Below are 25,956 nucleotides of genomic sequence, written 5' to 3'. Positions count from 1 at the left end.
CCAAATATTATCAGCGTAGTCTAAGGACGGTCTCACGAGGGTTTTGTATGCATTAAGTTATACAGCAGGAGGAGCATTGCGTAATCTTCTTTTGAGGAAATACAATTTTCCCTGGGCCTTCTTGCATATGCTACTTACATGTTGTTCCCAGCTCAGATTTCTTGATAGTGTCACCCCTAGGTATTTTACAAAATTGGTTTTTATGTCTGGGACACTATTTAAAGTGTATGAAAAATCTAGTGGCGTTTTTTGTTGGTAAAAACTATGCTATTTGTTTTGACGGCATTAAGTTTCATTCTCCAATTAATGCACAGAGTCTGAATGGATGATAAAGAATCGTTTAGTTTAATCTGATCTTCTACAGAATCTATTACCTTGTACACTACGCAGTCATCCGCGAAGAGTTGGATTTGTACCCCTGGCTCAACGCATGAATGAATATCATTGATATATATTAAGAATAACAAGGGGGCAAGCACTGAACCCTGAGGTACTCCTGAATAAACATTCCAAGTTGCCAGATACTAAATTTTTCAGTATAACACATTGTTTACAGTTTTTCAGAAAGCAGTCAATCCATGAAATTACGTCATTTTCAATACCTATAGCCTGGAGTTTTGTAAGTAAGTCTTGATGAGGAACTAATTCAAATGCCTTAGAAAAGTCTAAGAAGATGGCATTTAACAGATTCCTTACATTGAGGGCATTTGCGATATCGTAAGTTATCTCTGCCAACTGTGTGGTTGTTGATCATCGTGATCGAAAGCCATGTTGCCGACTGTAGAGTAGATGATTAATTTCTAGGTGATTAATGAGTGCTTTGCAAATAATATGTTCTAGCAGTTTACAGCTAGAGCTTGTTAGCGAGACCGGCCTGTAGTTATTTATTTCGTTGTTGGGACCACCCTTATGAATTGGAGCTATTTCAGCACAGCGCCAGTCATCCGGAATTGTTATGCATTCACAGAGTGAGTATTCTAAATAAATATTTTGAAGCCCATGATGCGTACCTACTTGCAAAACTATTTGTGATATCATCCAGCCCCGTAGACTCCTTTGTGTCTAGTTTTCGCAGTAAGCAGAGATTGCCATCCTCGCTTATGCTTATTTCAGGCATAGGGTGAGTGATGGAGTATGCTTGTAGGCAAGTTCCCACAGCCTTACGTGAAAAGACCGACTGAAAGAAGGAGTTGAGATTCGTAGCAATGGTGTCACGGTCAGTAAGGATACCGCTTGGAGTTTTTATTTCGGAAACTGTGGATTGCTCGCTTGCAAGATACCGCCAAAACGTGTGAGGGTCGTGCTTCATAGGACGGCAGCGTCTGCGAGAAGAAACGTGTTTTAGCATTTCGAATTTTATCGTGCAGCGTACTGATAAGGTCTTCAAGGTCGCCTGACGAGCGATGTTTGCGCCACCGCTTAATCTTTCTTTTCAGGTGAATAATTTCTCACGTTGTTCACGGATATTCTCGGTTGGGACGTTTTTTTTCGCAAAGGAATATAATGCTGCTCGCAGAAGTGAACAACTTCTTTGAAGTAAGACCATAAAGCGCAAACGTCACTCAATGTTTCATATTCTGGGAAACAAGCTTCCAGGTGAGCTAAAACAGAAATATCATCAGCCCGCTTGTAATCTTTGACAAAGGTAACGGATGGTTTTACAGGGCTGTGTGAAATATGGAATGGGCATGAGAGGATTATCATTTTTATGGCACGAAATTCCATCGTCGATATTTCCCGAACAGTTTTCCAGTCTGCTGCTAACGAGCATGAGGTCAAGCAGAGAAGAGCATGTGCCGACAGTTCGAGTATCAGAGGTAACTAATTGATTTAACTGGAAACGATCTGCACTTAGTAACAGCATTTCAGCACTTTTAACTTCTTTGTTGTCATGGGAGATTTCTGACCAATCAATTTCAGGTAAGTTGATGTCTCCTGTGTTGATTATTTTTGATCTTGAATTGGTATGCTGTGTCAGATAGTCGTGCATTACATCGAGATACTCGGCGGGAGCGTTCGGTGGTCGATATACACCTCCGAGCGGTATGTGTTTGCCCGCGTATTCTAAATTACAGCATACACTTTCGTGTCCATCAATGTCATCCATGCGGGAGAATGTAATGTTGTTTTTAACTGCAATTGCTACTCTTCCGCCTCTTGCACCTCGGTCTTTGCGGATAAGCTTGTACGATGGTGGGACAACTTCAGAGTCCTGCACCTCTGCATGCAACCACGTTTCGGCAATAACCAGGATGTGTGACTGATAAGATAGTATTAGGCGTTCTAGAAGATCGAATTTGTTTAGTACACTTCGCGAATTAAACGATATAACTCTCAGAACATTATTGTCGCCTTGTCATTTTTCAGTTCGAACTCTTGATTTGCGAGGGGTAGAATTACAGGGACGAGTTGCCTTCATTCTGCAATTTCGTTGTGAATTCCAGATGTACAACTTTCCGTCCATATTAAATTTGTCAAACTTAAGATTCGCTTTCGATCCATTTGCTCTTTCATCTGCTGTGGAACGCCAACGGTTTGAGCGTATGTCTCTTATCCTTTTTTGAAAAGTCTTCAGCTATTGAAATATTTGATCCTTTCAGCTTGAAGCACTTAAACAAAATCTTAGTTTTTTCTGAAAAATCAAACGGCCTCAGCATGATCGGACGGAAGCTGTCGCTCTGGCGATTGCCGATTCTGTGTACTCTTTCTATTGACACTACGTCAACTCCAAGAACCTCTTTGAAAATATCTTGATTGACTTTATCCTCTAGTGTTTTTGAATCTTCCTCCGGTTCTTCTTTCACACTGTATATGACAAGGTTGTTGCGCCGGCTTCTATTCTCTAAATCGTCTACCTTGGCTACTAACTCTAGCATCTGTTTATTAGTACTCTGACAGGTTGCGTCGCATTCTGCAATTTTATCTTCACATTGCTTAAGTCAACTCATTTCTGTCTCAATTACTGTGATCCTGTCTTGGATGCTACAAACAGTTGATTCTACCTGTTTCAGGTCCGTTGTTAGTTGTTTCAAAACTTTGTTGGTTTTCGCTTATTCTTTCAGAATTTTTTTCAGTATTTCAGTATTACAGCTACAGTCTAAATTTGAATCAGAACCCGGTCCCGGGTTCAGTTCTAAATCACCAGATGTTAGTAACAGCAATCTAATTACATCAATCCAATCAGCCAATGCAGAAACAAGAAATTGTGGACTTGGTTGCATCATCAAAATAACAGTCATCTCGAATAGAAGAGAATGAGTATTTATCACCAACCTGGGCAATCAAGAAGAAATGGATGAGCATCCTTTCTCTTTCGGTGGCACCAAGTCCACTGAAGGCATGGCTGTTGGTGCTCCTGGTTATATAGCTGTGCTGACGTGCTTCTGATGACGTCACTGCCTGGGTCAGCTGGTATGGGCGTAGCACGCGTGGAAGGGAGTTGAACGGTGGCGACTGTGGTCCGCCGATGATAAGCCTATCAGTTGAGCGGTTCACAGGATCCAAAATGCTCGCATCTGGGCAAGCATGCGCCGAGTGTCCATCGACGAACCCGGCTGACGACAGGGCCATCTGGAAAATCAAGAAGAAATGGATGAGCATTCTTGCTCTTTCGGCGCCACCAAGTCACGGCGCAATTTATGATATGCCAAACGTTGCGGTCAAAATTGTTTATAACCGAGAAGTTAATTTTCTTTCGTTTTCAACCTCCTTTTTTTAGGGCATCTCCAAAAATGTTCGCTGAAACACTCCCTATTCCTAGGCTCTACTCAAACACTCTCAACCAGTTCATATGACGCTATTCCTGTATCGGCAGCAGCAGGCAAACACCTTTCTCTCGCCCCAAAACTGGCACGCAAGTCACGCCACCGACACACCTCCTACTTGTAGCTTGTGCACTGGCCCTCCGACCCTCTACCACTTAATATCATCATGAGCGGGCACCCCAACCGCCCATCCGTCACACCGCACGAGCCCCGTGGGAGCTCTGGCTGTCCCTCTTCTTGGCAGGCCAACAGCTTCTGGTGGAGATTGCAGCCAGTGCTGGGCTTATGAATTAGTATCTCATCCTTGAAGGCGAAAAACTATTTTAATAAAATTTCCTTTCTCACCTTTCTCTTTCTATCTCCAAAAGAGCGTCAGTGTTTCGCCTCTCGGTAACATAAGCGAATACTTATGTCTTCCACTTCATTACACTCCACGGCGTCTCCAAGAACCGCGTCATCAGCTTCAAAATATATGAAGCGGCCCGTCATCAACGTGCTTAAGAATATAATCTTTAGTGACCTAGGTTTTCTTCGGCTCCCTCTTATTTCCTGTTGTCCGGAGTGAAAATGCGAGCCTCTATTTTTCTTCGTCGCTGCTCCATGCAAGTGTTTCATTCTCTGGAGATTGTGTTACTTAAGAGAGCGTTTGATTGGAGGCGTTTGATTGACGTTTCCTTGTGATCTCTAAAATTATTGTTACTTGGAGCTATCGTTATTAGGGTAGACCTCATAAACGTGCTTGGTACTCTCTCCCGTATGAAATAAGGGACCGTTTTGTTCATTCTTAAGAGAGGTTTATCCCAGATTTTGTATTCAAGAGTTCAATATGGAGTTAATATCACTAGGTATGAAGACCAATCATCATCTATTAAGGCTAATCATTGGTCATTATCTTTACCAACTGCATCAGAGAACATGGTCTTGCTGTGGGTTTACAACAAACTCTGTGAGAGCACATGATTTAAAACGGCCCTTTTTAATTACTTTGGACATATTTATTGCCCGTAATTGAGGGACATGAAAGATTTCATACGGGACAACATTTTTGGCTGCTTCTGCACTTGGGTTGGTGTCACGAGAGCGAAGACGATGACGAATGGTGCGTCGAGCTGCTGGGAGGAGCCCCAGAATTTTCCAGGCCCTTCCTCAAACTCGGAAGAATGTCACGTAAGACATGCAGCGCAGCCTTCAGATATCCTCAAACCAGCGGAAAGGAAAGACAGCTGGCAGCTTCTCGGCTCCTCAAGCTGGGGCTAGAACCACCCAGAATCAAGGTGACGCCTACAACGTGCGAGATGTTACCGTCTGAAGTGCTGCCTGTGTTCGGGCTGGAATTGAGCCAGCAGCCTCAAGACAAGTCTCTGCTTATCCCAGGGCGCCGTATTCCCTGGTTTTTGAACCAGTCTGTATCCGAGCTAGTGCTCCGCGCATCTACAGAAGGACGGCTTCAGTGGGACGCGCCTCGCCAAAGCATTTGGCTCCTTAAGGTTTCTCTAAATCACTGCAAGTCCCTTGAAGCTGCTAACCTGGAGCTCATGTCTGCCACCACGAACGCAGTGGCAGCTCTGCTGAAGGAGTGGCTCCAGCAACTTCCGATCCCCCTGTTGCCCTTGCCCATCGTCAGGTACCTCGTCAGGTGCCGGGAGGAGGCCGGCATAGACGCAGTGCTCCTGGGGTTGCTGCTGCTCCCCGAAGATCGACTCTCTTGCCTGCGGCACCTTTTAGTAGGGCTTGGAAAGGTAGCAGATACTCGGAGTGGCTCCAAGAACTCCCTATGGACCGAGATCGCACCGTCCATCTACGGTATCTCCACGGTGGAAGAAGCAACCAGAAAAGGCTTGACCGGCTTCGTGTCACTCGTGGAGGCTCTTATTGGATCTGCGAAACTCGTCGGCTACATCCCGCCACCAGGGCCGGAGAGTCACTGCAACCGCAGCACCTTACGGTATCCTTCAATACACCCGCTGTTGAAGACTCTGCGCAGCATAATACCGTTTCACAAGACGCACGTCATCTTAGGCGACGAGCCAGTGTCTACCACCAACGACAGCTTACAACAGCGACGAAAACTGGTGAGAAAGTTTCCTCAACTACTTCTGTGCTGGAAGAATACGACGTGGCATAAGAAGGCGACCAGCAAGGAGCAGCTGACGAACGCCGGCCCTGAACACAAACTGTCGGAGGAATGCATTGGTGAAACCTCTGCAGAAAACACTGAACTGGAAGGCCAAGAGATCTATCAAGCAGCGGGTCACACTGCCAAGAGTGGAAATGCTTACTTCGGTTCCGCAAGCCCGTTGTCTAAGCCGCTGCGACTAAGCCGGGAAGTGCTCTCAGAAGCTGACATGTGCGACCTGTCATGTGCTTATGACTTCTACTGCGGGAGCATTCCTACTGGTGGCAGCCATCGAAATGGAGTCCTAAACTCCGTGCCATCCACGCCTACCACTGTGAAGCCACCGCGTGAGATGCGGTCCATACTTAAGCCCCCCAGCAATAGCGCGACGCGAAGAAAGCGCGTCAGGAAATGCCCGCGGAGATCCACCGAACTCAGAGTGCACTTTGCACCGGAGTTGGGCTTTGAACACTCACCTCCATTTATGCACAAGGCTGGTGTATCACACGTAGGTAGTGCTCAACTTGAAGCCGAGCGAAGAACTATCGGCGTTGGCGGCTATGTGAAAGACAGTCGACACTCCTCGCCGTACCGCACGCATGGAGATTTGAATGCATACGAGCGGAGGACCGCACTTTCTACGCCTTGGAGGCCATGGTTTGAAACTGGCTCCAACGACATGTCGCCTTCAACAGTAGACCGAATTCGTCTGCAAAGTCAGTCAAAGTACGAGCTCACTACACCGCCTCGAGCTGTGTCTGTGGTAGGCTCGGACGCCGCTCCTAGACCGCAACAGCTGCGTAGCGAATGGCACGTAGAGAACATGAGTTCTTCTAATGGCGCGGCGAGAAATACACGATGTAGCCCTACCAGGATGAGATTTCGTAACGTGTCACAGGCTTCCAGCAGCACGGAGCCGATGCGCATAGCCCCGGCTTGGACAAACGTAAAGTCATCCAAGCGCTGTCCGCAAACGCCTGCAAGGCCATTTGGACAGTCAGCGGCGCTAAACATGACACTCAGTGAAGTGTCACCGCTGCCCAACAAGTGTTTCTTCGCCGCCAGTCCGCACTCCGGATGGAAGAATGAGCGCCCCTGTACGACCCTGAAGTAGCGACGCACGTATCACTCTGCCGGCGCAAGCACATTTGCTTTTTTCTCTTTATTTGAAAGTGTGTTGAGTGCTGTACGCATTTTCGCATAACGTTACGTGGCTCCGAAGAAGAACAACTTAGCGCTGTGTTCTTGAAATTTTTCACGAAGTAGTCTACTGCGTTTAGGTTGTGGTGCTGCCGCGTTCACGGCCATTTCGAGGAACACCAGCTGAGAAAAGAAAGGCAATATTTCTAGTGACTTACTGGAGTCTGCGAAAGTCTTTAGAACTAAATTGTGTTTGTAAAGTTTTGAAACGCTGAAGTTGTGAATCAAAGCAAGGCTATTTAATTCTCAGAGCTCAAGAAAGGTTCCAAGCGACGCGAAACGCCCCTTTGAACACCTTATTTTGCACAAATTAGTGGTTCAAAGAAAGTGGCTCAAAGAATCCGTACCCGTGTTAGAAGCTGGAAAATGCGCCAAGAAGACGACGGAGGAGGAATGCTTCGAGGGACACTATCTTACTCCTTTCACCGATGGCTCCACGAGGAAAGAGGACGGCCTGAGCGGTCATCAGCCGTGGATGCTTATTCCGAACTGTGGAGTACAAACGGCAGAACGTAAACAGCGCTGCACGTACTTACACCGCCTACGCAAGCAGCTTGTAAGCTGTGCTTTGAATGCGCCCGATTTCATCGACGCAAGGTGAGGCACGTTATACACACGGGCGCCGCACCTTCTACTGCCCACGTCGCAGTTCTCAACCCTGAAAAAGGCTCGTCTTTTACTGGGTAACAAAGCTGTGGCCCAGCCTGGCCCCTGCGCTTCGTGGGTGAGAAGGAAGCATCGGCGCACGCTTCGGCACACAGGCTGGAGCCAATGAGACATACGGAACACTGCGGAACTATGTTGTTTTCGGGCCGGTCTGTGCGCATATCGATGCAATTTGAAAACCTCACACTGCCTAGTTAACCGTTAGTTCCGCTGCGAAGAATCATGTCTCCTCTCCTCCTAACCCGCACGGCCAACCGCCTCGTAGGCACTCCGTAACCGACCTGAGAACTGCTGACAACTGTACTTGCCTTTGGTTCGTGACGTTGTTGGGTGACTGAGAACAGGTTTAAGGAAGAAAATGCGGCACTCTGACCAAGTCTCGGCATTTTAGGAGTGTCCCCAAAAGCCACCCTTCATCATCGTGCGCACGTGAAGGTTGCTCTGATAAGGTGCAGTTGATTGCCTAATCTTCAAAGCACACGCTGAGATCCACTAGTTAGAATAAAGCGCTGGGTGAAGGTCGATGTCCGGTCCGTTATTTTGGATGTGGCCTTCATGGCAAGGCAACCACAAATTATTACCCATTAAGGGAAGTATAGGCGCTGAGAGATACGGGCAGAACACGCTGATCTTCAGTGGAAGTTGGGGGGGGGGGCATAATATGCGAGTGCGGAACAATGTCGCAGATGCAGTCTCCGGGGTAGCACCGGACCGTACACGAGAGCGGTTGCACATTCGCCATTACTGTCACAACACCGAAACACGCTTTATTAAGGCGCTAGCCTTCGATGGCTCGTACCGGCGTCCGTCCGTTACATTTTAGGCCACATAACCTTTAGATCACGTGACATCACAAGGTCACGTTACTTTGGTCCACGTGATTGTAGCGCGTTGTTATGTCATGTCATCTCTCTGCACGCTCGCGCCAGATGGTCTTCTCCTCTGTCGTGAAATGTATTCAAGCGCGGGTAATTCCAATCAGAGCAATGAGTCGCAAACGGTTTTCGCCTTCCCGCATTTAAGAGATATCCGAGTGCCTCCAACGAAGTTTTTGCCTGTGGCCTGGCCAGCATGAGTAAAAACCAGTTTAATGGCCCTGCGCTTACTGACAACCGCTGCCCATTAGAGATTCCTCTGCCGTCCTTTCTGCGATTTTCCTATGTCTTGATGACCCTTTGACAGGGATCGCCTTCTTTATTTTTGACACTGCTTTGCTACGAATTGTTTTAATTGTCTACACTGGTTACTTGTTTTCGCCTCTTCCCTTTTTCTCGTTGGATGAAGCCTAGCTAACAGAAATACCATTCTACGTGGATAAACCCAGCTTATTTGTTCTTTATTACAGGTTATAAGCCGGTTTTATATCAATTTTTTTTGCTGTTGAGAACTGTGGCGTGTGCTGTTAATAATTAAAGATTGTACGGAGAAATAAGGTTTATCGCTGGATCGTGTGATGTTTTGCACGGGTGATGGATTTACCTATGTTCTTTTGAAACTAAATAAATGAGTTGGTAGTCAGCGCCCGTCTTGTAAATATCCCTTCTCATCGTCCACGCCATCTCGGCGCTCTTTCTAACAGTTCAAGGAAAAAGCAGATTTTTTTTAATACGACGAATTAGCTGGGTACACTAGGAAAGAAGACCGCGGAAAACGCAACACGCCAGGCAGCCATGCTCGCTTTCGTGCGCGGCCGAAGTAATTGATTACCGGTAATCGATTACAGAACAGTAATTGAATGCCCCCAAAAGTTACCGTTTGAAAATGTAATTCATTCATTCATACTGTCAGCATCCTAAAGATGCTGTAACAGGAGTGGAAAAAAAAACGAAACTGAACAGCAAAGTAACTAATACAGAACATATTGAAAACCTTAGTTATACATTAGTCAATCAAAACCTCGTCTCTGAAATAGACACAGAAACAAAACAAAAGTGCATCACACAGTAATCAGAACCACAACCATCTTATGCAAAAGCAATCTGTCCTGATCGCCCTGTGCTAGCGCCATAGATGAAATTTTCTAAGGGGCGTAGAAATGCAGCTAGAGATGACGGCCGAACGGCAGAATCTGGAAGAGATTTCCAGTCATTACAAGTTCGGGGAAAATAACTTAACTAGAAATAATTATTTTTTATAGAAAGTAATGGGATAAACTTCCTGTGATGATACCTTGGTATTTCATTAGTTTTGATCTCAAAGTAATCTGATTTATTTATATTAAGATAATTATAGATAATGAGGTAAAAAGGCTTTAGTCTTTCATACCTGCTTATGGATTCTAGCAATGGTAGCTGGGCTGGCTGGCAGAGATCTGTTGAAAAATGGTTTCGGCGGTATTTATTGAAGATAAACCTTACAGCGAGTCGCTGTAAGGTTTATCTTTGGATGCAAACCTACATAAGAATGTAGTTAAATAAAAGTAACGGATTACTCTAAACTTGAATATTGAGGCATGTAAAATTGAATATCGAGTAAGGTAGACATCGTCGAAGTATTTTACTTGTATGAGACTGAGATTTGATTAGCTAATCAAACCGTGGCAGACGACGGATTAGAGCCCCGCCATCTGCAGGTGCACCTTATGTGTGTTAATTGTTTATTTTTTTTTGGGGGGGGGGGGGTTACGTCTCAAAGCGACTACGGCTATGTGAGACGCCGTTGTGAAGAGCTCCAGAAATTTCGACCACCTGGGATTCTTTAACGTGCACTGACACCGCAGAGCACACGAGCATGTAGAATTTCTTCTCCAGCGAAATTCAGCCGCTGAGGCCGGGATCGAACCCGCGTCTTTCGGGTCAGCTGCCGAGCGCCGTAACCACTGAGTCACCGTGGCGGGGCTTATGTTTGTAAATTGTAAACTATAAAGTGTAAATTGTTTTTTCGGTAAAGGAAATGGTACAGTATCTGTCTCACATCTCAGCGGACACCTGAACCGCGCCGTAAGGGAAGGGATAGAGGAGGGACTGAGAGAAGGAAATAAGAAATAGGTGCCGTAGTGGAGAGCTCTAGAATAATTTTGACCACCTGGGGATCTTAAACGTCCACTGACATCGCACAGCACACGGGCGCCTTTGCGTTCCACCTCATTTAAACGCGGCCGCCGCAGTCGGGTTCAAATCCGGGTGCTTTCATGTTTGTAAACTCGTCATTGGTGTATAGATTTCTTGCATCTGACTTTAAGGGCGCCACAGTGAAACAGAACCCCTCACTGGGACGGAGCTTTCACACTTCAGGTAGCGACAAGCCGCTTAGACAAGCGCGCGGATTTTTGCCGTTATCCTTGTCCACCAACACGATGGCCATCCTGGCGTTCGTTAGTAGGAGCTGTCTATACGTTCCCACATAAAAAGCGACGGGGGGGGCCGGTGGAGAACGTCTGAGCTGCTGGAATACTGTTTCTTCGCATCCAATCATTTTCCCAGCTTGGCTGCTTGCATGAAAAACTGAACGAGTTTAGTCGGTGAATGAGGGGTCCATGTACCATTCAATGGGAAAGGGGAGAACCGTTTGGGATTATACACTGGGATCTTGTTCCTGAGAATTTCGCTTGTCGTGGGATTTTTTCCTCGTCCGCGTTGCTTCATGTATAAACACTCGTAATTGGCTTCTAAATTGATACATCGTTCTGGCGCACGAAAAACACGGACGAAGGAAGAACAGACACACAATCGCCGGACATCAACTGAAGTTTATTCACAGAAACCAGTCCTATATGTACACATGTGACCACCAGGTAACTGATATCAAAAGCACAAAATCGGGAAAACCAAAAGGCAATCAACCAGAGCCACAGGTTCCATATCGCACACGTGCCTTCATGCAAATCGCCCACAATTTCTGTGCCTAGCTGACACGATCAACACCGTTAGCCTTCAGATAATCTAGTTCCTTTCTTTTAAGCACAATAGAGGGAGTACTGACGCAGTGATCTTTATCATTGGCAATACAGAGGGCTTCAAAAATTTCCCGGCTTTTCTGAGTCCTGAACTTTCTTAACACACTTGTTTCTTCCAAAAACGCCTTGCATGCTGGCTTATACGAACAACGGCGAATGTGGTCAGCTAAATGACCTCCGCCACTAATCGAAGTTACTGTCCTGCGATGCTCTAGCAAGCGTTCGTTGATACAGCGCCCGGTTTGTCCAATGTAGCGTTTGCCACAGGCGAGAGGGATGTTATACACCACGCCAACCTTGCAGTCGACGAGGGCTTTGGTGTGCCTAATTTTGCAGGCAGACCTCTTTTTGGGTTCGTTTACTAGGCGGCACAGGCGTCCCAGCTTCTCCGGAGCTGAAAACACTACACGGACGCCGCACTTGTCCCCGACCTTCTTGAGGCGGTGCGAGACCTTGTGCCAGTAAGGCACAACGACAGGTCGCTGTTGCGGGCGTGTGTTATCCACCTGCCTGTGCCGTCCACCAGATCTTACTTCGCTAATCTGGCTTTCGACCACTGAGGCCACGATATCTCTCTGGAAACCTGCCTTCTCCAGACGCCTTAGTTGGGCATGGACACTCTTCCGGACTCGATGCTCACACGACTTGGCTAGAGCAGAGCGGATGCAGTTTTTTGCAATAGCTCTCTTCACGAGCTTAGAATGAGCCGATTTGTAGTTAATAATTTGTTTTCTCGACCGTGGCTTGTACTGCCAGCACAAGCGCGTTTCCTCAAAAATAAAGCACACATCTAGATACTGGATGTGCCCTTCCTGCGGCAGTTCGTGCGTGATTTTCATGCCAAAGGCGTTGCAAACAAAAATGTCAATAATGTCGTCCACGACAATACCCCTATCCCGAGCCTCAGTCGCGTTCATTACTACAAGGTAGTCGTCTACGTATCTAAAAACTTTCAGCACGCTGGCGTTGTAAAGGGACGCCTGAATGCGCTTGTCAAGGGTGGATAAAAATATATCGCTTAAAAGCGGTGCTAGGCAAGAGCCTATGCACACTCCTTCTTTTTGGATGAGGCAACGATCATTGAAGGTGACAATGGTGGATGAAAGATAAAATCTTAAAAGCTCTAGAAAATTGCCGGTAGATAACCCTGTCATATTCTGAAAAGCCACAGGCCCGGCGTCTTCAATGAAAGTTCTGACCGCGCAAAACAGCTCGGGATGAGGTATTGAGTAGAATAAATCTTCAACATCAATTGAAAAGGCAAATCTTTTTGGGCATGAAGCTTCTACGCCAGAAAAATATGCAATGACTTGAGTGGAATTTTTTACCAGAAAAGGGTCGTCTAAAGGAATGGCACTAAGGTGCTTCTGCAGGAACCTTGACAAGGAGCCCTGCCAGGATCCCTTTTCCGTAACGATAGCGCGGAAAGGCGCAGATTCTTTGTGGGTTTTTACCGTGAAGAAAACACTAAGGGAGTTTACATCAGAAGCGGAGATACTCTTTCTTAATCTTTCCAAGTTCATTTCTTCACATAAAGCGATGGCCTTCTTGGCGATGGCAGGAAGGGCACATCCAGTATCTAGATGTGTGCTTTATTTTTGAGGAAACGCGCGTGTGCTGGCAGTACAAGCCACGGTCGAGAAAACAAATTATTAACTACAAATCGGCTCATTCTAAGCTCGTGAAGAGAGCTATTGCAAAAAACTGCATCCGCTCTGCTCTAGCCAAGTCGTGTGAGCATCGAGTCCGGAAGAGTGTCCATGCCCAACTAAGGCGTCTGGAGAAGGCAGGTTTCCAGAGAGATATCGTGGCCTCAGTGGTCGAAAGCCAGATTAGCGAAGTAAGATCTGGTGGACGGCACAGGCAGGTGGATAACACACGCCCGCAACAGCGACCTGTCGTTGTGCCTTACTGGCACAAGGTCTCGCACCGCCTCAAGAAGGTCGGGGACAAGTGCGGCGTCCGTGTAGTGTTTTCAGCTCCGGAGAAGCTGGGACGCCTGTGCCGCCTAGTAAACGAACCCAAAAAGAGGTCTGCCTGCAAAATTAGGCACACCAAAGCCCTCGTCGACTGCAAGGTTGGCGTGGTGTATAACATCCCTCTCGCCTGTGGCAAACGCTACATTGGACAAACCGGGCGCTGTATCAACGAACGCTTGCTAGAGCATCGCAGGACAGTAACTTCGATTAGTGGCGGAGGTCATTTAGCTGACCACATTCGCCGTTGTTCGTATAAGCCAGCATGCAAGGCGTTTTTGGAAGAAACAAGTGTGTTAAGAAAGTTCAGGACTCAGAAAAGCCGGGAAATTTTTGAAGCCCTCTGTATTGCCAATGATAAAGATCACTGCGTCAGTACTCCCTCTATTGTGCTTAAAAGAAAGGAACTAGATTATCTGAAGGCTAACGGTGTTGATCGTGTCAGCTAGGCACAGAAATTGTGGGCGATTTGCATGAAGGCACGTGTGCGATATGGAACCTGTGGCTCTGGTTGATTGCCTTTTGGTTTTCCCGATTTTGTGCTTTTGATATCAGTTACCTGGTGGTCACATGTGTACATATAGGACTGGTTTCTGTGAATAAACTTCAGTTGATGTCCGGCGATTGTGTGTCTGTTCTTCCTTCGTCCGTGTTTTTCGTGCGCCAGAACGATGTATCATAATGCGACTGTGAACCAACTAGCCCGGCTGTCTACGCTTAGTTCTAAATTGAGTTTTTTGGGATGCCGCCTCAGCTTCCACCAGTGTTGCCAAATCGTGGGAAATTTCCCATATCCTAAGAAAATAATGCAACTGAGAAAAAAAGGGAACTTTTTTAATAACCCATTGAAAAAGTTTGAAATTTTGGTTTCGATAAAGACTGGTGTTTTAAATGTGTTTTCTCGGGAAAATGTGCAGAGATGAAAATGCTGTTATCATGGGGGCCTGTCTAGAGTCGCAAGACGAAATTTCGCTTGATGTTTCCCTTTATTTGATGCCTAGCCTAGGATATAGAGCCCAGGCGAATTGAGGTTCATTCAGGCTTCGAATGCTGTGTCCGATAATTTCTTCCAGCTATAGTGGCAATGACCATTCCATTAATTGCTCCCAACCACTTCCAGCTCTTTAGTCACATAAATACCTATGTACGCATCTTGTTGTAAACGAATTCCCGAAAATTTCTACGGTCTATACACGAGAGTCTACACAGGACATGGAAGTAACCAAGCTGGTCCCCGTACCATAGGGAGTGACCTAGCTCGAGGTCGAACGCAGCGCTGCGATTATGCACCTCTTCGCTCACCTCTAAAAGCAACAACGTGCAACGCACATCCCGAAGCATGGCCACCCGCCTCTTTATTAAAACCTTATTTTATGTATTGTCGCGCGTTTTGTGTATATATGTGCCCTAATATTCCATTTCGATAGGTCCTCGACAATTTCTTTCGCTCTCTTGCTTGGATCAACAGTATTTAGGTAACACATAATTTTTTGATAGCAAATTAAAGAAGGAGAGAGAAGGAAATGCTATTCAATTAATGTCAGATATTTTAGCCGGCATTTGAAAATAACTGACATGTATACATTAACTGCTATGGCTATATCTATCGATCGGCTCCAAATCTTTATTGCAACTAGGCGGCTAACTCTAGAAGTTAAACAGTTATTATTAAAAAGGCATTCAGTTGTCTTACTAGTTCAAACGATTCGCCGGTTTTCTGCTGTCCGCCAACCCTGGTTATACTGCGCCGCAAGAGCCGCCTTGGTTCCTCCACCTCCCCACCTTTGTTCCTTATAAATACATGGCTCCCTTCGATCGCCTAATCGTGCTGCTACATTTTCCCACGTTTACTACCCCTGTGGTTAACAGCAAAGATTTTTAGTATCTGCCCTGCTATGGTCGGGCTTCTAGCCATCGTTTCCGCCGCTCGTGCATCGGATGAAGACTGGAGACGAGATGGGTGGCGACGAGCGCCTGATGCCCCTTACAAGCCAAGATGCTGCCCCGCATACTACGTCGCATTGAGGAGAAGCATCAACGAACCTGTCCTTGGTCCAGGCAGTACGAACGTCATGAGAACGTCCCGCGAGAGATTTTTCAAGCAGGCGGAAGCATATGTTTTTAAATCAAACCTCCAAACGCAAAAACTAATAAACACGAAGTTGTGATTGAAGATGATGCGATCAAGAACAATTCAGCCCTGGTGTTCATTATTTATGAGCTTTGCATTTTTTATTTTACCAATTCTTATATTTATTACCTTGGCTGTATTCGCTCTAAAATTACTATATTGTGAAAAAATGACGTTTGTGCGAAAAGATGGGAAATTTTGAGCCGACAACTGGGAAAAACAAACTGGCCAATGCGGCAACACTGGCTTCCACCACAAATCCGTGTAGGCAAAGAAACAGTGAAAGTGCAGTCATTTTGTCTTCTACTTCTTTTTTAATTTTTTAAAGAGTGTAACATGAAGAACTTTTGGTGCTGCTTAGCAAACAAATTTTCTATTCAGAATGGAATTCCCCACTTCTTCTTTTTTTCTCACTTAGGAACACAAATGACATGAAGGAGCTTTAACCAGTTGAAATCCTTAAACCGTGCCCTGTAGAGCCATATTATTACGCAAGAAGAAAAATACGACAGTGTACGTCATTTCGAGAAGCCGTTCATTCTATGCTTCGTACCAATATCAGGCTGCAATCTTCAAAGCACAATCTTCCTGTTATATGAAATTGGGGTAAAAAAATGGAAAATATTTAACACAGAAAACTCCGGCAATATTTCAGTCAACTGTACTTTCTTTAATATATTTCAGGTCTTGTTTTGAACCTGATATTTTTTACAATTTCTTTATTCTGGTTTCGTGTCTATGCATACGTGTCACCTTTTGTACCCTTTGTATTTATCTATGTATCGTTCATATCCCTTGCATCATCTTGTTTTTTTTCCTCAGATAAGATATGCGGTGCATGAACAGGTTCAATAGGTTTCTGTTTTTGTATATTTTGTTTTTCATTACTCTGTAAAACGTCTCCGGGACTCAGTCAAGGGCAAGACAAACTTTTTATCGCGAAGATTATTCCAGTGTATAACTGGTGACATAAAGTGAATTCGATTGAACTGGCACGTGCAAAAGCTCAGGATCGAATGAGATGTTGTTTCGAGCCTGATGTCACTCGCAAATGGAGCCCAAGTGCTCCGCAGTACATGGGTCGTGCGCCCTAAATCTTGAGATATGTGTGGAGAGGTGCATTTCCCCTGCCGTCCGCGCAAAACTTTCGGTACTCCTTTAATAGCGGTATTGTCATAACAGGCAAAACTAATTACATGCTTTCCGCTAGAAAAACAGTGAACGTGTCTAAGAAAGCATGTGCATGCGTAAGTTTCTGGTCAACGTCGTGGTCAAAGTTTCTGGCTGCGCGCTCTCCTCTTTCTTCCTGTTGCTCCAGCTAATCTAACCGCTTTCTCCCTCCCTCTCTCGAGGAAAAAGAACTAGTGCCCACAGAACTGCAATCTCCCTCTCCTTTCCTTAGCACGATTGGGAGTGAGGGACACTCAATGCATGTTGTGTAATTTTCATGAAAATTCTTTTGCTCGAACGAATTCTTTAAGCTTGGTGGTTCTTATGAAATTTCGTGGAGTCAAGAAGAGAGTGAGATAACATCAACCGATGTACAAGGATCCTCTTCAATGACAGTAATAGGAATAATTGGTTTTTGAGGAAAGGCAATGGCGCAGTATCTGTCTCATTTATCATTGGAGCTAGAGTGATGAGATCTTCTTGGACCCTTACGATATAATAACTTAACAATTATGCCTTTTGCATCCTTCTTTTTCTATCTCTCTCCCTGGATGTGAAATTCCACTGTATGCCCATATTTTCCAGAGAAACTGGCAGATTCCGGCGACAGTAGGGGCCAACGCCGCTCGATTCATTGACCAAGACCGAAAAAATAAAAATAGGATAGAGTAATAATAGAGCTCCTGTATCATCTCGGATCAAAAGGGCGTGGATTCATCGCTTTCTATTGTCGGATACCCGTTGTTTGCTTCTTGCTTCTTCAAGAATTTCAGTGGAACACAAAATGACTGGTCTGTCTCAAGGAACAAAACACAATTTTATTATACACTGTCCACAACTTGGCTACACTCACTGAGAGCTACGTCTTGCACAAACAAGAGAAAAGCGAGCGCTTGATGCTCGGAGAACACAAGAGCATCAATGCATCGGTGTCACAACCGATGCTAGAGCTTGTTCTTCCGCACGCACGTCGTCTGTAAAGGAAGCTGGCTTTCGTTCTTCGCAGCTTCCTTACTCCTCCCACACAGCATTGCACAACAAGAGTAGCGCATAGGATCACTGAATTTCATAGCACACGTGCACAAACGCACACAGGGAGGAATACACGGACGGGGCACTAAAGACGAGCGCACGCAGAGGGAACGTGCACAGCACGGTCCCTGCTTACCACAGCGCGCTTCCTCGGTGCGAAACGCACGTATTCGATAAATAACGTCAATGGCGGCAGTCACCAAACAATGGCGCTGCAGCCTTATGGCACCTCAGAATAGATGCTTTATCACGGAAACGTGTGGCCTTACGCTGTACACGCGCTAACACACAATCGCTACTGCATCACTGCGGGAAAGAGCGGCGAAATGTGCACTAAGGACTCGGGCAAAAATGGTTTTGAATGTCGGATCCTTTCTTTTAGATAATTTAGGTCTGAAACTTTGAGTTCGAATTTCGCACTGACTTCGGCGCGCAAGGCGATCGAGGCACATAACCTTTCCCTATTCCTTTCGCTTTGCCTCTCCCCCCTCTCCCCCAGTAAACATCTGTGGACGTTTCATAAGCAACTGCGATGCCGCGTTATTCGGCCGTCACTTCCCCCTTCTAATGACGTAAACAAAGGCTTCTAGGTTTTGCGCTAGATTTTCTATGGCAAAAAAAGATGTTGAGCTTCGAGCAGCAGAAAACAGCGGCACGACGTCGCTCCGGGAGCGAAGTGGTACAAGTATAATCGAGCTCCGTGCATCAACTCCCTCGGTTTCCGTATGGTTGGTTAGGAACTGAATGCACCCCTTCTTCCTTTAAAAAGGGAGAATTTTTTAGAAGGCTTTCAGTTGCTGAATAGAACTAGCATTGCCTATAATCCGCATATAGAGCCCCATAATAAGCCCAGGTTTCTTATTTACATTTCAATTATTAACCAAAGGACGAAAAAAAACAAGGAAGTGAGAGAGCCTACGAGCTGATTTTAAGTGCGTGTCTAGGGTACGCCAGACAGCTTGCATCACTGACGAGTTCGCTTATCTAACGACAAGCACTCACACTCAGCGACCACGCGATCGCAATATAAGCACTGGGCTTCAATTGCAAACAGTTTTCGCCAAGGCGGACGAGCAGTTACGGCCACTGTCACAAAGCATGGCGAAAATAGAATCGCCTTTATCCCTACATGTGGTCCGCAGTGTGCTGCTTTAGCGATCACAAAACAACGACAACAAGAACAACAGCAAAAACAGCAAACACTTAATGAGAAGCAAAGGTGACAATAGAGTGTCCGTGGAAACAACGAAGCCTTAGAACGTTTGCTTGCCCACATGCCACACTTTGCTCGCCCAGAAGCCACACTTGGCGCGGGTGTTCCCGAGTGCGAAGTGGATCGCGGAAAAGATGCTAGCCTAAACGAATCGCGTACAGACGTAACCTAACAGGAGGTAGAACGACCCCGCCATGTACAGTCGCGAGTAAAAAGATTAGCTCAAGTGGCCGAAGACCTGCTGGCCGAAAAGAAGAAAGAATATACATTTCTTTGCAGGCTATCATTTTTCTGCTGAGGCTCCCGCATGACGGAGGACTGGGGAAGCCCGCTCGTTCTCCTTACTGGCGTTTGCGTGAAGCGGAGCGTCGCGACAGAAGATCATTTGCGCTCCAGTTATGCATCGCTTTGGCTAAGCTATTTTGCTCGCCACTCTACCCCTGGCACTAATCTGTGACTGTTAGCACATAGCGCTGAGAAACAGGTTCATCACGCGCACTGAGAGCACCGCATCACTCGATATTTAAAGGTGTTTTTAAACCGGCAGCATTAGAAGGGCCATGCAGGCGAAAACTCTCCGTCGTCCGCAGCGCTGGAGCGCTGGAGGTCTGCGTGAAGCCTACATCTGCCAACCGTGGCAGGAAGTGTTTAGGGAGATTTCCCTCTCCCCATCTGCCACCTGCCAACCGGTCTTCCTCCCCTACCCCCTCGGCGGGAGACGCAGGGCTAAAAATGTCCGAGCAAAAATGGATAAAAAAGCAATTACGGATGTCAATGGAATAAGAATAGAATCAGAATAGAATTGGAATTGGGGTCGAATCGTAACTGCAATAAAATGGTGAGTGACAGACAACGGAAACATAATTGGAATTGACTGGCGAATGAACGAAAAATGCTCTCACATTTCCTCCGCGTCACTTTTTTTCTCAGCGTCATTAAGAAAGAAAACAAGTAAAGGAATATTTCGCGGGCCGTTACTCGAAAGCCTATATATTTCCAGAAAATTTTAGGAAAATTTTTTTATGAAAACACTCATTCCTGCTTATATTTTTTGTGTTTTCTTTTTGCACTGCGAAGATTGCAGACTGCCTTCGAAATCAAAATTCTCAGTTCTATACAGAACATTTAGATAAAGTGCCGGTTTCGCCACACCTATTCAACTCCCTTCAAAAAAAATATCGCAGGACTGTGATTTGCCTCCATGAACGCCGCGAAAGCACAAGTAGTTATTCCGTTCGGAAGGACATGCAAGCCTTCTCTCACCCTGAAGGGAGGCATTGATAGAGGGCCTCGTAGTCTACGGTCGCCGCAATCATTATTCCTGTACAAAAAGAAGCAACAAAGAAAAATGACACTGAAAAAAAAGGTGCTGATCTTCAAAGAAGACGCCCTTGCTTTGCGGTGGGTCAAAGAAGTGAGATAAGCATCGCATAGCACGTTCATCATCTCGAATAAAAAAAGAAAAACGACAAGGCAAGGAATGCAGCGGGAAAAACAAACAATTGCAATTTGCACGACTGGGTTCCTGATGGTTGGATGGTAGGATAGATGTCGCTACGAAATAAACTTGCATATTTCCCGCCCTCCGTGATAAGTTCTATAAACACAGCAACAACCGAAATGAAGAAAAAACGAACTATTTACACATTTCAGCACCTAGACAGACAACACGCCCTCAAAACTTCACTGTGACCACGGTGGCACCGGGTGCAGTGTCCTTTTCGCTAAATTCACTTTCACATGCGCTGTTGACGTAGCCGTTGAGGTTATGTCCGTTGATAGCGTTTTTCGTGACGTCAGGGAAGCCGATCATGCACTCATGCATGGGCAGCGCCACGTCCCATGTTTTGCCGGCGGCGTCTCCGCTGGAGACTTGGATGGCTCTCAATTCCTGATTTTCGTCCTTAAATTTGGAGTTCTCACTCATGATAGATTTTTCGGTATGATTTTGGTGAATAATGCATTGTCCAGACAGGCCACGGGGCACTCGATGAAGAGGTAGACGATGGAACCCACTACATAGGACATGATGGCCTGGGACAGGTACTCTTCAGCCTGCAAACATAAAAAATGGCTGAGGATAGCAGCGTGTTTGGACACCGAGCTGCAGTTACTCTGCGTTTCCGCTGCCGCGCCAGCGACTAACAACGGGCTCTCCCACATTTGAATGCCGGATCAAGAGGCTACCCAAGAAACACAAGCAGCACTGGTTAAAGATCCCTAAGGTGTAATCTTGTTAGTAAAGAATCCTTTCATTGCAGTTTTGTCGGCGATAGTAAGCCAATCTTTGTGGCGTTGGACGATATGCTAGTGCTTGTTTCGGGATTCAAGCGACGCATGCGAGTCAGACGCGTTTCATTCACGTACCTGCAGGAATGGCTGCTGACTGATGTTCTGTCGGCTGAGGACGGCGTTGCAGCACATCAGAATAACGTGCACGAGGTAGACAGAGAAAGAGAGCCTTCCCAGGGGGTACATACGGGCTAGGCGAGGAGGTTGTTGACGAAGCCGCCCTGGCCCGTCGCACACGTGTACATGACAAAGGAGGCGCCCAAGCTCCAGGAGGCGCGGTGGAGGCCCGCGTAGAAGCCCGACTCCAGCCTCTCCGGCTGCCGGCCATCGAACCAGGTGCGCACTCCAAGCAGCGTAGCCAGAGATACGGTGGCAGCCAGAGCCAAAGCGGCGCCCAGGATGAGACTGGACAGGTGGTGCCGCCGCACAGCAAGGCAACCGAAGATCATGCCGACGAACAGGGGAGCCGCATGCGTGTACGCCTTGATGTAGATGTTCATCGACGAGTCCATGACTCTCCTGTGCGTTTCGCAGAGGTAGAAGGTCTAATGGCCCTCATCGTCTATAGGGACGATATAGCAAACGTTAAATGCTGTAGATGATAGGTACGCACGTACACTGAAAGGCGGAAGCCAATGGAGGGAGACTCTGTGAATCTCCAGCTATTCCAGAATGTGAAATTAGGAAAAAAAGGCGCCTCAACCCATATCTCGTGCTTTTATTCTTTTAAGGGCCTGATGGCCAGAGGAATGCAACCAACGCGAAAAGGTATACTCATTGCAGTCGGGGGCAAGTTCAGACTCTGTTTCACGTTGTAGACGTTTCCGTTTTAGCTATGCCGATCGTGCAGAGTTTAACCGTTTTGTGAGCACCTGACGTATTCGTGCTGCACCCCGTGCACGCCCTTCAGAGCCATGACGGTTTTAACAGCATTTCACGCCTTCTCCTTTGCACAAGCTGAAATCTAACGACGAAGCTTTCTGTTGCTGCTTAGGGGCAGACGGATATGAAGCTGTACGCATATCCTTTGCCATGCATACACTGTACTCAAGGAGCTTGCATTGCTCCTCCTCTGCGTCGTCGTTACCATAGCCCCACCAGTATCATGCTCATTCTCGCTCCGCACCGCTTGTCGCAACTACTAAGAATCTTATAAACACTCAATTTCTCAAAGCCTTACGTCGTGTTCGCAAAACAAGCCTTCACGTGTACTGCCAGAATGACTTACTGGACGTCCGCAGTAAAGACAATGTTGAATGGTGTGTAGTTTTTGACGTAGACTTGGGTGCCCGTCGTCAGGCAAGCGGCAGCTACGGAAGCTCCTGTAAGCCACAAAGCTACCTTAGGCCACCTGAAAAATGCACATGAAAGAAACGTTTCTTCACATTTCTCTTTCACTCATAACTGAACGTGCGCAGACAAACTCAGAGGAAGACGCGAAGGGATCAAAAAGAGAAGCGCTTAACTGAATGTAGTTGATGCGCCAGGCTTTATGGCTTTTCTTTTACGCCGGCTGGCAGCATAGACCATCGGTAATGCCAATGTTTTAGGAAATCTTGGAGGAACTGAGCGACAAAAAGGCTTTCACGGTGATACTACACAATAATGACATTCTTGAGTATGAATCAGCGGCTCCGTTTGACTTACGCTTATGTAGACGATTATCCATTGCCTGTTACGACTAAACACAAGTGCACACTTGGATTTCAACAGATTATAAGCTTCGGAATACACCTCACATTGATTCAAAAGAAGATAGGTTGCTATTTGAAATAGATCGAAATAGCAACACTTCAGCTCTAATGCTTACACTTCGTCTCTTTGGCAAAGATGGAAAAGGTGTAACTCGATGTAAATAGCTGTTTATCTCATGCAAGCAAAGTCTGTCAAAATAGTGACAACGCGAGAAATAATATTCACTTGGGGAAGATGACAGCTATGATTACAGTGCTGTGAATTGCAAGCTGGTATTTCATGGAGATGTACCAGTAGTGGGGCGTACACTGCAATCGCAGAGAATAAACCATGAGCCGCTCATAAAATAGCTTCTGACAAACGAGTGACACAAAATACGCCTGTTTCGGTTACACGTTGAAGTTAAGTTTTTATTGTTTATGGTTTATGGGGGTTTAACATCCGAAAGCGGCTCAGGCTATCAGAGACGCCGTACTGAAGGGCTCCGGAAATTTCGACCACCTCGGGTTCTTTAACGTGCACTGACATCGCACAGTACACAGGTCTCAAGAATTTCGCATCCATCGAAAGTGGACCGCCGCGGCCGGAATCGCACTTGACGCTTTCGGGTCAGCAGCCGAGCACCATAACCACTGAGCAACACAGGCGGGCTACAGTTCAGTTTTTACATTGTTTAATGGGACAAAAAAATGAATTGTACGTCAACGAACAAACAACGTCCACATTTATTCCTGTTCTATAGGTAACGGCTTCAGGCGCATTAGAAAGCAGAGTGACGTCAGTTTACATCGGTGTATCCTTATACGTGCCTGAACGTGTTGGATCTTTAATAGCCTTCGAATCTAAAGTTTATGGCATGTATAATAATGCGACAGCCAACACTGCCATAGAAAGAGACTTCAATCCCGAACACAATAAAGCGCAGTACGGGACCTGTCAGCGTGCCTTTTAAATGACCACACACGTCACAGGCTCTCAATTATCGTTTCAAGTAGGAAAATCGAACTTCTGCGCAAGATGCTGAATGTGCTTCAACACGAAGACTCACCAGGTTGTTGTAGTCATACATGCAGTTCTGGCTCATGGTGAACATTTTCCGCCTGTTCTTGTCGCAGGGCTTCATCAAAAGCGGCCAGTAGTCGTGCAGCGGGGGTCCGTCCACGATGGCCGGTATGAGATACACGAATCCCAGCAAAGCAGCCATCGGCACCATCAGCCTGTGCAGATGCAGCGGATGCGCGTGTTATAGCCTACCCGAGCGCGCGTACAGGTGCAAGCATCTATGGAGATAGCTTGGGCGTGACGTCAGAGGCGCCGTGAAAGTGGACCACGCTTCCTCAGTACACGTTGGCGTAGTTGGCGCTAAGCGTATTAGAAGAGCGCGCAGCCTTTTACCGTGGTCTGGATCCGCCAACATGGCAGCTGCTGTGACATCGGTGCAAGCTATCCAGAGGTGATCCCGAAACTCAGGAAAACCTCAGACGGAAACTGAGAAACATGCCAACTGAGACAGAGTGTGGCTGTTGCCGAACGACTCTGGGGCGATATGGATAAAGGCGGCGCAAGTGAAGGGTGCTTCTGCATGTCCTCTGTTCTGAATGTGCTAGTCGCATTTGCAGGATCAACAGTGTAACTCGCAGAAAACGAGTGCCACGATGTCTACCGACAGAGTTATAGGAGCTAATAACCACGCTTTGAAACACAACTACCTGTGGGTGTGTAACTACATACAGCAGTGCCGTGATTAGTTCGGAACATCAACGGCCATCGGCTGTCCACAGTCACCATCTCGTAAAAAAGTAAAAAAAATACTAGGGATGGCGTGAACACGCGTGCGTTTGTTGCCTTATTATCGCTCCTTTCTATGTAAGCAGTTCTCACCCGAGCTTTCGATAGGCATGAGGCTCACCGCCACAGAAAAGCGGCAAATAGCATGGTGAGTGGAGCCGGAAGAAACAATAAGTCGTCGTAGTTTTCTTGCAGCCCCGTCACTTGGACAATGCGCTTCGTGAACATATAGAAGTGAACATATTCTCTCTCATGGGATAAAAAACACAGGAAGGATATGGAGAGAGGTTAAGTACGCATTCTTTTCTACGCTTTGATCTTCTGTCAAAAACTCTATTTAGGCTTTCTTTTCGTTCATTAAAACACGTCACAAATCGAAGCTCGTAGTTGAAGCCATGCAACGTAAATCATTCAGTTCTAAACTATGTATCGGCGCAATACATGCCGGCATTGTTTCTCATTCCGACTCACCTGATATAGTGTCTCACGAGCGCCACGATGTAGAGAAATACCGGGGAAACGTCCACCCTGGGAGCCTTAGCCACCAGATAGCTGGAAAGGATTCCGCTGCAAGAGTATCATTTTCCTTCAAATGAAGCCTCTCTCATTTATTCAAGCGGTGCTCGTGAAGAAAACAGGCCGAGAAAAGGAGAGCAAAACATATCATGATCACTGTGGGAAGTCCGGTTAGCATTTAGTGTGGGTATGCCGTATTTAAGTAGGAGCTTATTCCTTAGTTATATCAGTCCCGTTTTAGGCCAATTTTACCAATAAACTGGATATGTCACGCAACTGCAAGAATACGATAATAATTCGGACATTTTTTTCCCCCTAAATTCAGTGGTTGAGTACCGAACCAGATTTTCAGCTTTCGCTTCCTGTGCTGTCTAACGCTTTCCTTTTCCCTGTGAAAGTTTTCAATCGGGAAATTCGAACGGCAGGAGTAGAAGGCAATGTCTCCATGCGGCCATTTTCACTGGCTGTTTTACAACAAGCGTGGAAATAACGATATAAACAA

General features: G+C 46.3%; 1 pseudogene; it reads right to left on the bottom strand.

Annotated features, from left to right (window-relative positions):
- Positions 1–20,838: 20,838 nt before the first annotated feature.
- Positions 20,839–25,956, bottom strand: part of LOC144120886 (nose resistant to fluoxetine protein 6-like) — a 28,619-nt pseudogene continuing 23,501 nt past the window's right edge.

The sequence above is a fragment of the Amblyomma americanum genome, chromosome 1 (assembly GCF_052857255.1).
Source record: "Amblyomma americanum isolate KBUSLIRL-KWMA chromosome 1, ASM5285725v1, whole genome shotgun sequence".
In the NCBI taxonomy this organism is placed as follows: Eukaryota; Metazoa; Arthropoda; class Arachnida; order Ixodida; family Ixodidae; genus Amblyomma; species Amblyomma americanum.
This window is presented reverse-complemented; position numbering and strand designations above follow the sequence as displayed.